Source organism: Dipodomys merriami, unplaced genomic scaffold, assembly GCF_024711535.1.
Source record: "Dipodomys merriami isolate MVZ:Mamm:240054 unplaced genomic scaffold, mDipMer1.0.p SCAF_46, whole genome shotgun sequence".
NCBI lineage: Eukaryota > Metazoa > Chordata > Mammalia > Rodentia > Heteromyidae > Dipodomys > Dipodomys merriami.
The window spans coordinates 6,130,029-6,144,391 of NW_027206024.1; positions in this window are offsets into that span (position 1 = coordinate 6,130,029).

Below are 14,363 nucleotides of genomic sequence, written 5' to 3' on the forward strand. Positions count from 1 at the left end.
CACCCTAACACTCACTCTAACCCTAACCCTCACTCTCCCACTAAACCTCACCCTAACCTTAACGCTACCCCTCACGCTAAACCTCAACTTATCCCTAACCCTAATCCTAACCCTCACCCTCACCCTAACGCTAACCCTCAACCTAAACCTAACGCTCAACCTAAACCTAACCCTCACCCTAATCCTCACCCTCACCCTAATCCTCTGGCTAACCCTAAACCTAACCCTTACTTAACGAAACAGTCAGCCTCAGCGTCACTCTAACTCTAACCCTAACCCTACCCCTAAGTTTAACCCTCACCCTAATCCTAACCCTCACCCTCAACCTGACCCAATTCCTTACCCTAACATTTAGCCTAACCCTCACCTTCACCCTGACCCTCACCCTAACCCTCACCCTAACCCTTACCCTCACCCTAACCCAAAATCTAACCCCAACCCTAACTCTCACACTAACGCTAACACTCACCCTAACCCTAACCGTAACACTAAACCTAAAATTCACCCTAACCCTCACCCTAAAAGTAACCGTAAACCTAACCCTAAACCTAATCCTCACCCTACCACTCACCCTAAATGTAACCCTAAACCTAACCCTCACCCCCACCCTAAACCTCACCCTAACCCTTATCCTCACCCTACTCTAAACCTAACACTCACCCAAACCCTAAGCCTAACACTAACCCTAACCCTCACCCTAAACCTAACCTATCACTAACCCTAACCCTAACCCTCACCCTACACCTCAATCTAACCCTAACAATAAACCTAACCCTCACACTCACCCTATGACTCACCCTAACACTTAACCTCACCCTAAACCTCAACCTCACCCTAACCCTAACCCTAAACCCAACCCTCACCCTAACCCTCACCATAACCCTAACCCTAACCCTAACCCTCACCCTTACCCAAACCCTCTCCCTAACCCTAACCCTCACCCTCACCCTTAACCTAACCTGAACCCTCACCTTCACCCTCACCCTAATCCAAAAGCTACCGCTCTCCCTAACCCTCATCCTAACCCTAACCCTAAGCCTAACATTAACAGTAACACTAACCCTAACCCTGACACTCATACTCACACTCATCCTCAGCCAAACCCTAACAATCACCCTAACCCTTACCTTCACCCTACTATAACCCTGACGCTAACCCTCAACCTAAACCTAACCCTAACCCTAAAACTAACACAAACCCTACCCCTACCCCTAGGCTAGCCCTCACCCTAACGCTAACCCTCATCCACACCCTAATCCTTACCCTCACCCGAACACTCACCCTCACACTAATCCACACCCTCACCATAAACATCACCCTAACTCTAATCCTCACCCTAACCCTAATCCTAACCCTAACCCTCAAACTCATGCTCACCCTAATCCTAACCCTAACACTAATCCTCACATAACTCTAAAGCTAACAATAAGCCTAACCCTAACCCTAACCCTAAACCACACCCTAACCCTAACCCTAACCCTCACCCTATCCCACAAACTTACCCTAACACTCACCCTAACCCTAACCCTAAACCTAACCCTATCACTAACCCTCATGGTCACCCTAAACCTTACCCTTACACTCACACTTACCCTCACACTAAGCCTAACGCACAACCTAACCCCAAACCTAACCCTCAGGCTAACCATAACCATAAACCCCACCCTCCCAATAACCCTCACTCTAACCAAAACCCTAACTCTCACCCTAACCCTATGCCTCAACATAACAAGAACCCTAAGCCTAACCCTCACCCTCATCCTAACCCTCACGCTAACACTTACCCTCACACTAACCCTCAGCCTAACCTAAACCTAACTTTCACCTTAATCCTCACCCTTAAGCTAAACCTATCCCTCACCCTCATCCTAACCCTAACCATTACCCTAACCCTAACCCTCACCCTAAGATTAACCCTAACCCTAAACCTAAACATCACCATCACCCTAATCCTAACCCTCAACCTCAACTTCAGCCTAAACATACCTAAACTAAACAGCCTAAACTAACCCTAAACATAACCCTCACCCTCACCTTCACCCTAACACAAACTCTAACCTTACCCTCACCCTCACCCTCACCCTCACTCTCACCCTAAACCTAAACCTCACCTGCACTCTATCCCTAACCCTAATCCTTATCCTCCCCCTTAACCTAATGCTAACCCTTACCCTAACCCTCACACTAACCCTAACCCACACACTAACCCTAACCGTAAACCTCACCCTCACCATAACCCTCATCCTAACCCTTACCCTCAGCCTAACCCTAACTCTAACCCTAAGCCTAACAATCAAAATAAACCTAACCCTCACCCTAACCTTACCCATAACCCTCAAACCCACACTCAGACTTACCTTCAGCCTAAACCTAACCCTAACACTAATCCTAACTGTAACCCTCACCCTCAGGCTCATCCTAAACCTAACCCTAACCATAACCATCAGCCTAACTCTAAAGCTAAAATAACCCTATCCCTAATCCTAACCCTAAACCTCACCTTAACCCTAACCCTAAACCTAACCCTCACCCTAATCCCAAAACTGACTCTCACACTAACTTTAACCCTAATTCTCACCCTCACCATAAATCTAACTCTAACCCTAACTCTCACACTAAACCTATCCCTCACCCTTACCCACACCCTCACCTTAACCCTAACTCTAATCCTCACCCTCACCCTAATCCTCACCCTATACCTTATCCTCACTCTCGCCCTTGCCCTTAAACTAACCCTAAACCTCAACCTAACCGTAACCCTAACCCTCACCATCACCCTCACACTAAAACTAACCCTGACCTTAACCCTAACCCTAACCCACACCCTAACCCTAACCCTCACCCTAACCATAACCCTAAACCTCACCCTCACCCTAATCCTCACCCTATACCTTACCTCACCCTATCCCTTACCCTCAAATTAAACCTAAACCTCATCCTAACCCTAAACCTAACGCTCAACATCACCATCACCCTAAACCTAACCCTAACCTTAACCCTAACCCTAACCCTCACCCTAACCATAACCCTCAACCTAAACCTAACCCTCACCCTAACACTTACCCTCACTTACCATCACCCTAAACCTAACCGTAACCCTCACACTAACCCTAACTCTCACCCTAACCCTAACCCTCACCCTAAACCTAACCCTCAACCTAACCCTAACCCTAAACCTCACCCTAACCCTAAACCTAACCCTCATCCTAAGCCTCACCCAAACCCTCACCCAAACCTCACCCTAACCCTATCACTATTACTAACCCTAACCCAAAACCGAGACCTCACCCTAACCCTAACTCTAACCCTCAGCTTCACAAAAATCCTAACCCTCACCTTCACCCCAACTCTCACCATCACCCTAACACTCACCCTCACCCTAAACCTAACCCTCACACTAAACCTAACCCTCACCGTCACCCTAATCCTCACCCTAAACCTAACCTACCCCAAACACTCACCATCACCCTAAACTTCATCCTCACACTTGCCCTCACCCTAACACAAACCCTAACCTTAACCTTAAACTAAACCTAATCCTCAAACTCACCCTCAACCAAACCCTCACCCTAACCCTAAACCTAAAACTAACCCTCAACCTAACACTCACCCTAACCCTTACCCTCACCCTAACACCCACCCTCACCCTAATCCTAACCCTAACCCTCACCCTAACCCTCACCTAACCCTCACCCTAACATGAACCCTAACACACACCCTCACCCTAACCCTCACTGTCACCCTAAACCTCACCCTAAAAGTAAGACACACACACACCCTAACCCTCACACAAAATCTCACCTTCACCCTAAACCTAGACCTCACCCTTACTCCAACCCTAACCTTAAGCCTAATCCTAACCCTAACCCCAACCTTCAAATTAACCCTAACCTTCACTCTAACCCTCACCCTAACCCTAACACACTATCCCTAACCCTCAACGTCTCCCTAACCCTCACCCTAACCCTTACCCTCACCTAACCCTCACACTAACACTAACTCTTACCCTAACACTAACCCTCCTCTCCCCCTCCCCCTCACCTAAACCCTAACGGTAACCCTAAACCTCACCTTAACCCTAAGCCTAACCCTCATTCTCACCCTAACACTTACCCTCCCACAAATCCTCACACTCACGCTAACCCTCACCCTCACCCAAAACATCACCCTAAACTTAACCCTCACCCTAACCGTAACCCCCCTCTATCCCTCAAACTCAACCTAATCCTCACCCTAAACATAACCCTAACCCTTACCTAACCCAAACCCTCACCCTCACCCTAACCCAAACCATCAACATAGCCCTCACGCTAACCCTAACCCTATCCCTCACCCTCACCCTAACACTCAACCTCAGCCTAACCCTAACCCTAAACCTAATCCTAACCCTAAACTTCAACCTCACCCTCACCCTAACCCTAACCCTAAACATAACCATGACACTAACCCTAACCCTCACCCTACCCCTCACCCTAACTCTAACCCTAACCCTCACCATAACACTCACCCTCACCTTAACTCTCAACCTCACCCTAAACTTCACTTTAACCCTAAACCTCACCCTAACCTTCACCCTAACAATCACCCTCACCCTCACGCAAACACTAAGCCTAACCCTAACCCTAACACTAAACCTAACCCTAAACCTCACCCTAAACCTAACTCGAAAACTCACCCTCACACTCACCCTAACACTAAACCTCACCCTAACCCTAAACCTAACCTTCACCCTAACAATAACACTCACCCTCACCCTAACACTAAGCCTAAACCTAACCCTAACACTAAACCTAACCCTAAACCTCAACCTCACACTCACCCTAGCCCTAACCCTGACCCTAAACTTCACCCTAACCCTAACCCTAACCCTAATACTCACCCTCACCCTAAACCTAACAATAACCCTCACCTAACCGTCACCCTCACCCTAAAATTAACCCTAACACTAAGCCTAACCCTCACTCTAACCATAACCCTACGCCTCAAACTAGCCCTCAACCTATGCCTAACCCTAACCCTATCCCTTACCTAACCGAAACCATCATGCTCAACCTCACCCTAACCCTAACCCTCACATTAACCCTAACATGTACCCTCATCCTAAACCTCACCCAAACGCTAATCCTCTCATTAACCCTAAACCTAAACCTTACTTTACCGAAACGCTCACCCTCACCCTCACCCTAACACTCACACTAAATCTTACCCTCACACTAACCCTAAACCTACCCCTAATGCTAACCCTCACACTAACCCTAACACTCTCCCTAACCCTAAACCTAACACTAACCCTAAATCTCACCCTAAACCTCACCCTAACCCTAACAATAACCCTAACCCTAAACCTCACCCTCACCCTAACCCTAAAAATAAACCTCACCATCACCCTCACCCTAAGCCTAACCATAACTCTAAACCTAACCCTCAACCCAACACTCACCCTAACCCTAAACCTAACCCTAACCCTCACCCTCACCCTAACCCTAAACCTAACCCTAAACGTCACCCTAACCCTCACCCTAACCCTAACCCTAACCCTAAACCTCATCCTAACCCTAACACTCACCCTCACTATAACCTGAAACCTAACTCTAAACCTCACCCTAACCTAAACCTAACCCTCATCCTCAGCCTAACACTCATCCTCACCCTAACTCTAACCCTAACCGAAAACCTCACACTAACCCTAATCTTGACACTCACCCTTACCCTACCCCTGACCCTAACCCTCAACATAAACCTAACCCTAATCCTAACCTTCATCCAAAACCTAAACCTCACCCTCATCGGAACCCTCACCCTCACCATCAGTCTAACCCTCACACTCACCCTAAACTTTACCCTCACCCTACCCTAACCCTAACACTAACAAAAAACCTCACCCTAAATCTAATACTCAGCCAAACCCTAACCCTAACACTAATCCTAACCCTCACCCTCACCGTCACCCTAACCCTCACCCTAAACCTTACCCTCACCCTACCCTAACGCTAACACTAACAAAAACCCTCACCCTAAATCTAATACTCACCCAAAACCTAACCCTAACACTAACCCTAACCCTCACCCTAACCTCACCCTAACCCTAACCCTAAACCTAAACCTAACCCTCACCCTACACCTCACCCTAACCATAATAATAACCCTAACCCTCAACCTCACCCTAACCCTCACCCTCAACCTCACCTTAACCCTAACCCTACCCCTCACCCTACACCTCATCCTAACCCTAACCCTAACCCTAACACTCATAGTAACACTAAGCCTAACCCTAACTCTCACCCTCACCCTCATCCTCAGCCTAACCCTAACCCTCACCCTAGCCCTTACCCTCACCCTACTATAACCCTAACCCTAACCCTAACCCTCACCCTAACTCTAAACCTAACCCAAACCCTAAATCTCACCCTCACCCTAACACTCACCCTAACCCTTACACTTGCACTAACCATCACCCTTACCCTAAACCTCACCCTAATCCTAACCCAAATCCTAAACCTCACACTCACCCTAACCATAACCCTAATACTAACCCTCAACCTAACCCTAACGCTAACCCCAAACCTCACCCTCACCCTAAACCTCGTCCTAAACATTACACTCACTCTAACCCCAATGCTAACCCTAACCCTCACGGTCACCCTAACCCTAATCCTCACCATCAACAAAAACCTAATACTAACCCTAACCCTCACACTGAACCTAACACTCACCCTAACCCTAACTCTAACCCTAACCCACACAATAAACATAACCTCATGCTAAAACTAACCCTACCCCTCAGCCTACCCCTCAGCCTAACCCTAACCCTAACCCTAAAACTCAACCTAACCCTAAAACTAACCCTCACCCTCAGCCTCACCCTAAACCTAACCCTAACCATAACCCTAACCCTTACCCTCACCCTAACCCTAACCCTCACCCTAACCCTAACCCTCACCCTAACCCTTACCCTCACACTAACCCTCCCCCTAACCCTAACCTTAACCCTCACCTTAACCCTCACCCTTAACCTAACCCTAACCCTAACCCTCACCCTCACGCTCACTTTAACCGTCAGCCTAAACCTAACCCTTACCCTAACACTAACTGAAACCCTCACACTAAACCTAAACCTCATCCTAACACTAAACCTAACCCTTAAGCTCACACTAAATATAACCCTCACAATAACCCTAATCCTACTATTCAGCCTAACCCTCACACTAACCCTAACCATAACCTTAAGCCTCACCCTATCCCTAACCCTAACCCTAACCCTCACCCTCACCCAAAACGTTACCCTCACCCTAACTGTAACCCTCACCCTCACCCTCACCCTCAGCCTAAACCTAACGCTAACACTAATCCTAACCCTAACCCTCAACCTCACCCTCAAGATAACTCTAATATTAACCCTAAACCTAAACCTCACCCTAATCCTAACGCTAACCCTAACCCTCAGCCTCACCCTAAACCTCACCCAAACCCTTACCCTCACCCTAAGCCGAACCCTAAACCTAACCCTAACCCTCAAACTAATCCTAACTCTCATCCTCACCCTAATCCTACACCTCACCCTAACCCTAACCTTAACACCCTAACCCTAACCCTCACCCTAACCATAACCATCGCCCTAACACTAACCCTAATCCTCACCCTCACCCCAACCCTTATTGTCACCCTAACACTCACCCTAATCCTAACCCTCTCCCACACACTAACTCTCATCCTCACCCGAACCTGAACCCTCACACTAATCCTCACCCTCACCCTAAACATCATCCTAACCATAACCCTCACCCTAAACCTAAACCTACCCTTCAACCTAAACCTAACCCTCACTCTAACCCCCACGCTCACCCTAATCCTCTCCCTAACCCTAACCCTAACCCTTACCCTAACCATAACCCTCACCCTCACCCTCACCATAAACCTAACCCTAACCCTAACCCTCACGCACAGCCTCACCCACACGCTCAGCCTAACCATAAACCTAACCCTAATCCTACACTAACCCTAACCCTAACCCTAAACCTCACCCTAACCCTAACCCTAACATTAACCAAAACACTCACCCTAACCCTAACCTTAACACAAACCCTAACCCTAAACCTCATCCTCACGCTAACCCTCACACTAACCCTTACCCTTACCTAACCCTAACCCTCACACTAAACATAACACTCACCCTAACCCTAACCATAACAGTCATCTTAACCCTCATGCTAACCCTAACCCTAAACCCAACCCTCACCCTAAACCTAACCCTAACCCTAAACCTCACCCTAACCCTCACCCTCAACCTAAACCTCAAACTTAGCATTACCCTCACCCTAAACCCAATGCTAAACCTAACTCTCAGGCTAACCCTAACCCTAAACCTCACCCTCAACATGAACCTAACCCTAACCCAACCCTCACACTAAACCTAACCCTCACCCTAACCCTAACTCTTACCGTAACCCTAACCCTAAACTTAACCCTAATCCTTACCCTGAACCTTACCCTCATCCTCACCTTTACACTCAAACTAACCCTAAACCTCAACCTAACCATAACCATAACCCTCACCATCACGCTCACCCTAAGTCAAAACCTAATACCAACCCTAACCCTAACCCTAACCCTCACCCTAACCCTAAACCTCACCCTAACCCTAACCCTCACCTTAACCATTTTAACTCTCACCTTAACGCTCACCCTTAACCTAACCCTAACCCTAACCTGCACACTCACGCTCACCTTAACCGTCAACGTAAACCTAACCCTAACCCTAACACTAAACGAAAACCTCACACTAAACCTATACCTCACCTTAAACCTAAACCTAACCCTAACCCAAACACTAACCTCACAATAACCCTACTCCTACCCCTCAGCCTAACCCTCACCTAACCCTAACTGTAACCTTCAGCCTCACTCTATTCCTAACCCTATTGCTAAGCCTCACCCCCACCCTAGCCCTCACAATAACACTGAACCTAACACTAACCCTCACCCCAACCCTCACCTCACCCTAAACCTAACCCTCACCCTCACCCTAACCGTAACCCTCACCCTCACCCTCACCCTCCAGCTAAATCAAACCTTAACCCTAAACCTAAACCTCACCCTAATCATAACCGTAACCCTCGCCCACACCCTCACCCTAAACCTCACCCAAACTATTACCATCACCCTAACCCTCACCCTACCCTAACCCTAACATCAAACATAGCACTCACCCTAACCTTCACCTTAACACTAACCCTAACTCTAACCCTCACCCTCACCCTAACCCTCACCCTAAACCTAAAGCTCACCCTAACCCTAACCCTCACCCTCACCCTCATGCTAACTCTGACACTCACCTAAACCTAATCCTATCCCTATCCTTAACTCTCACACTAACCCTAACCCTCAACCTAACCCTATCCCAAATGCTCACCCTAAACCTCACCCTAACCCTAACCTTAACCCTAACCGTCACACTCTCCTTAACCCTTACTGTCACCCTGACCTTCACCCTAACCCTAACCCTCACCCACACCCACACCCTAACACTAATCATCACCCTCACCCTCACCCTAATGCTCAACCTAATCCAAACACTAAACCTTCCCTAACTGAAACTCTCACCCTCACCCTAACCCTAAACCTAAACCTACCCCTCAGCCTAATCCTAACCCTAACGCTAACCCTCACCCTTCCCCTCATCCTTACCCTAACCCTCCCCCTCCCCCTAACTCTCACACTAAACCTTACCCTCACCCTAACCCTAACCCTCACACTCACCCTAACTCTCACAATAAACCTTACCCTCACCCTAACCCTCACCCTAAAACTAACCCTAACCCTCACACTAAACCTAACTCTCACCCTCACTCTAACCCTAACCTTAACCCTCAACCTCACCCTAACCCTAATCCTACTCCTCACCCTAACGCTAACTCTCACCCTCACCCTAAACCTCACCCTAAACCTCACCCTCACCCTTACATTTATCCTAACCCTAACGCTAAACCTAAAGCTCACACTAACCCTAACCTTAACCCTAAAACTAACCCTAAACCTAACCTTCACCCTAATCCTCACCCTAAACCTAACCTTAATCCTAAACCTCACTGTAACACTTACCCAAACCCTAACCCTCACCCTCACCCTAACTCTCAGCGTCACCCTAACGCACACCCTAAACCTAACCCTCACCCACACCCTGAAACTCACCCTCAACTGAGCCCTCCCCATTACCCTAAACCTATCCCTCATCCTAACCCTAACCGTAACCCTCACCCTAAACTTGAACCTCTCACTCACCCTCACTCTGAACCTAAGCCTAACCTTAACCCCAACACTAATCCTAAACCTAACCCTCACCCTCACACTAACCCCAACCCTAACACTAACCCTCACCTTCACCCTAAACCTAACGCTAAACCTAACCCTCACACTAACCCTAACCCTAACCCTAACCATAAACCTCACACTAACCCTATCCCTAACACTCACGCTCACCTTAACCTTCACCATCACCCTAATCCTCACCTGAACCCTAAACTTAACCCTCACCCACAACTTCACCCTCTACCTCACCCTCACACGAACCCTCACCCTCACTCTAAACATCACCTCATCCTAAGCATCACCAAAACCCTAAACCTCACCCTAACCCTAACCCTCACCGTCACCCTAACCAAAAGAGTAAAACTAACCCTAAAACTAATCCTAAACTTAAACCTCACCCTCACTCTAAACCTAACCCTAACCCTAAACTTAAGCCTCATCCTCACCCTCAGTCTAACCCTAACCCTAACCATAACCCAATGCCTTACCCTAAACCTAACCCTCACCCAAACCATAACCCTAACCCTCAGCCTCAACCTCTCCCTTAACCTAACACTTTCCTTAACCCTCACGCTCACCCTCATCCTCAATCTAAGCCTAAACCTAACCCTCTTCCTAACCTTAACCCTAACCCTCACACTCACCCTAACCCGAACCCGAACCCTAACCCTCATAACAACGCTAATTCTAACCCTAAACCTCACCCTAACAATAACCCTCACCCTCTTATCCTCACCCTAATATTAACCATAACCCTAACCCTCACACTAAATCTATCCCTCATCCTAAACTTAATCCTACCCTTCAGCCTAACCCTCACACTAACCCTAATCTTCACACTGTCCCTAACCCTAACACTCACCCTCAGCTTAGACCTCACCCTAACTCTAAACCTAACCGTCAGCATAGCCCTAAACCTCACCCTAACTCTAACACTCACCCTCACCATAAACCTCACCCTTACCCTCACACTAACCCTAAGCCTCACCATAAACCATAAACCTCACCCTAACCCTCTAACCCTAACACTAACCATAACACTCTTCCTCACCCTAACCCTCACCCTAACCCTAATCCTAAACCTAACACTCACGGTAACTCTCTCCCTAACCCTAACTTTCACCCTCACCTTATCCCTCACATAACCATTACCCTAACACTCACGCAAACCCTAACCCCTAACTCTAAACCTCACCCTTAAACCTAACCCTAACCCTAACCCTCACTCTCAGCTTAGACCTAACCCTAATTCTAACCCTAACCCTCACCAGAACCCTAATCCTCACCCTCACCCTAACCCTAACCCTCACCATAAACCTCAACCTAACCCTCACCCTAACCCTAACACAAACCATAACCCTCACCCTCATCCTAACCCTCACCCTAACCCTAAACCTAAACCTAACCCTCACCGTAAACCTCACCCTAACCATAACCCTAAACCCTAACATTCACTCTCACCCTATCCCTCACCCTAACCATTACCCGAACCCACACACAAACCCTAACCCTAAATCTAACCCTCACCCTAAACCTAACCCTAACCCTCACCCTCAACCTAACCCTTATCCTAACCCTAAACTTAAACCTCACCCTAACCCTCAACCTAAACCCAACGCTAACCCTAACCCGAACCCTTACCCTACCTCTAACCCTAACCCTTACCCTCACCCTAACCATAACCCTATCCCTAACCCTAACTCTCACACTAACCCTAACCCAACTACTCACCCTAACCTTAACCATAACCCTCAATTAACCCTTAACCTCACCTGAATCCTCACCCTAATCCTCACCCTAATCGTAACCCTTACCTAACTGAAACCCTCAACCTCACCCTCACCCTAACATTCACCTACCCCTAAACCTAAGATTAACCCTAACCCTCACCTTAACCCTAACCCTAACCCTATCCATAACCCTCAACCTAAAAATCACCTAAACCCTAACCCAAAGTCTCACTCTTACCCTAAACCTCACCCTCACCCTGTCACTCAACATAAGCCTAACCCTAAACCTAACACTAATCCTAAATCTAACCCTCATTCTCACTCTCACCCTAAACCTAAGCCTCAACCTCAACCTAACCCTAAACCTAACCCTAACCTTAACCCTCATCATAACCCTAACAATAACCCTCACCCTTACCCTAACTCTCACTGTCACCCTAACCCTCACCCTAAACCTAACCCTCACCCACACCCTAACACTTACCCTCACCCTCACCCTCACTCTCACACTAAACCTCAGCCTCACCCTAAACATCACCCTAAACATAACCCTCACCCTAACCCTCACCCTAACCCTCACCCTAACCCTAAGCCTCACCCTAACCCTAACCCTCACTTTACCTTAACCCTAACCCTAACCCTCACTTACCCCTAACCTGAACCCTAACACTTATCATCACAATAAACCTAACTCTAACTCTAACCCTGAACTTAACCATCACCCTCACCCTAACCCTAACCCTAACACTTACTCTAAACCTGTCATCCTAACCCTCACACTCACCCTAACCCTCACCCTAACCCTAACCCTCAACCTCACCCTCACCCTCACCCTAACCCTAACACTATCCCTAAAGCTAACCCTCATCCTCACCCTCACCCTAACTCTAAACTTAACCCAACTGTAACCTTCACCTTCAACCTCACCCTAACCCTAAACCTAACCCTCACCCTAAACCTAACCCTCACACTAACTCTAACCCTAACACTTAACCTCACCCTAACCCTAACCCTAACCCTCAATCTCAGCCTAACCATAACGCTAACACTAATCCTAACCCCAACCCACATCCACACACTCACCCTAACCCTCACCCTCACCCTCAACCTAACCCTCACTATCACCCTAACCGTAAGCCGAACCCGAACCCTCACCCTAGCCCTCATCCTAACCCTAATTCTAACCCTAAACCTCACCCTAACCCTAAACCTCACCCTCTTATCCTCACCCTAACATTAACCACAACCCTAACCCTCAAACTAAACCTATCCCTCATCCTAACCCTAAACCTAACCCTCAGCCTAACCCTCACATTAACCCTAATCTTCACACTGTCCCTAACCCTAACACTCACCCTCAGCTTAGACCTCACCCTTACTCTATCCCTAACCGTCAGCATAACCCTAAATCTCACCCTAACTCTAACCCTACCCTCACAATAAACCTCACCTAAACATCACCCTAACCCTAACACTAACCATAACAATCTTCCTCAACCTAACCCTCACCCTAACCATAACCCTAAACCTAACACTCACCCTAACACTCTCCCTAACCCTAACCTTCACCCTAACCCTATCCCTAACCCTAACCATTACCCTAAACCTCATCCAATCCCTAACCCTAACTCTAAACCTCACCCTTAAACCTAACCCTAACCCTAACCCTCACTCTCAGCTTAGTCCTCAACCTAACTCTAACCCTAACCCTCACCATAACCCTAAACATCACCCTCTCCCTAACCCTAACCCTCACCATAAACCTCACCCTAACCCTCACCCTAACCCTAACACAAACCATAACACTCACCCTCACCCTAACCCTCACCCGAACCCTAACCCTAAACCTAACCCTCACCCTAACCCTCAACCTAACCCTAACACTCACTCTCACCCTATCCCTCTCCGTAACCATTACCCTAACCCACACACAAACCCTAACCCTAACTCTAACCCTCACCCTAAACCTAGCCCTAACCCTCACCCTCAGCCTAACCCTCATCCTAACACTAAATTTAAACCTCACCCTAATCCTCACCCTAAACCTAACGCTAACCCTAACCCGAACCCTTACCCTAACTCTAACCCTATCCCTTACCCTCTCCCTAATCCTAACCCTATCCCTAACCCTAACTCTCACACTAACCCTAACCCTCACCCTAACCCTAACCCAAACACTCACCCTAACCCTAACCCTAACCCTCAACTTAACCCTCATCCTCACCTGAATCCTCACCCTAATCCTCACCCTAACCATAACCCTTACCTAAATGAAACCCTAAACCTCACCCTCACCTTAACCATAACCCAACCCTAACACTCAGCCTA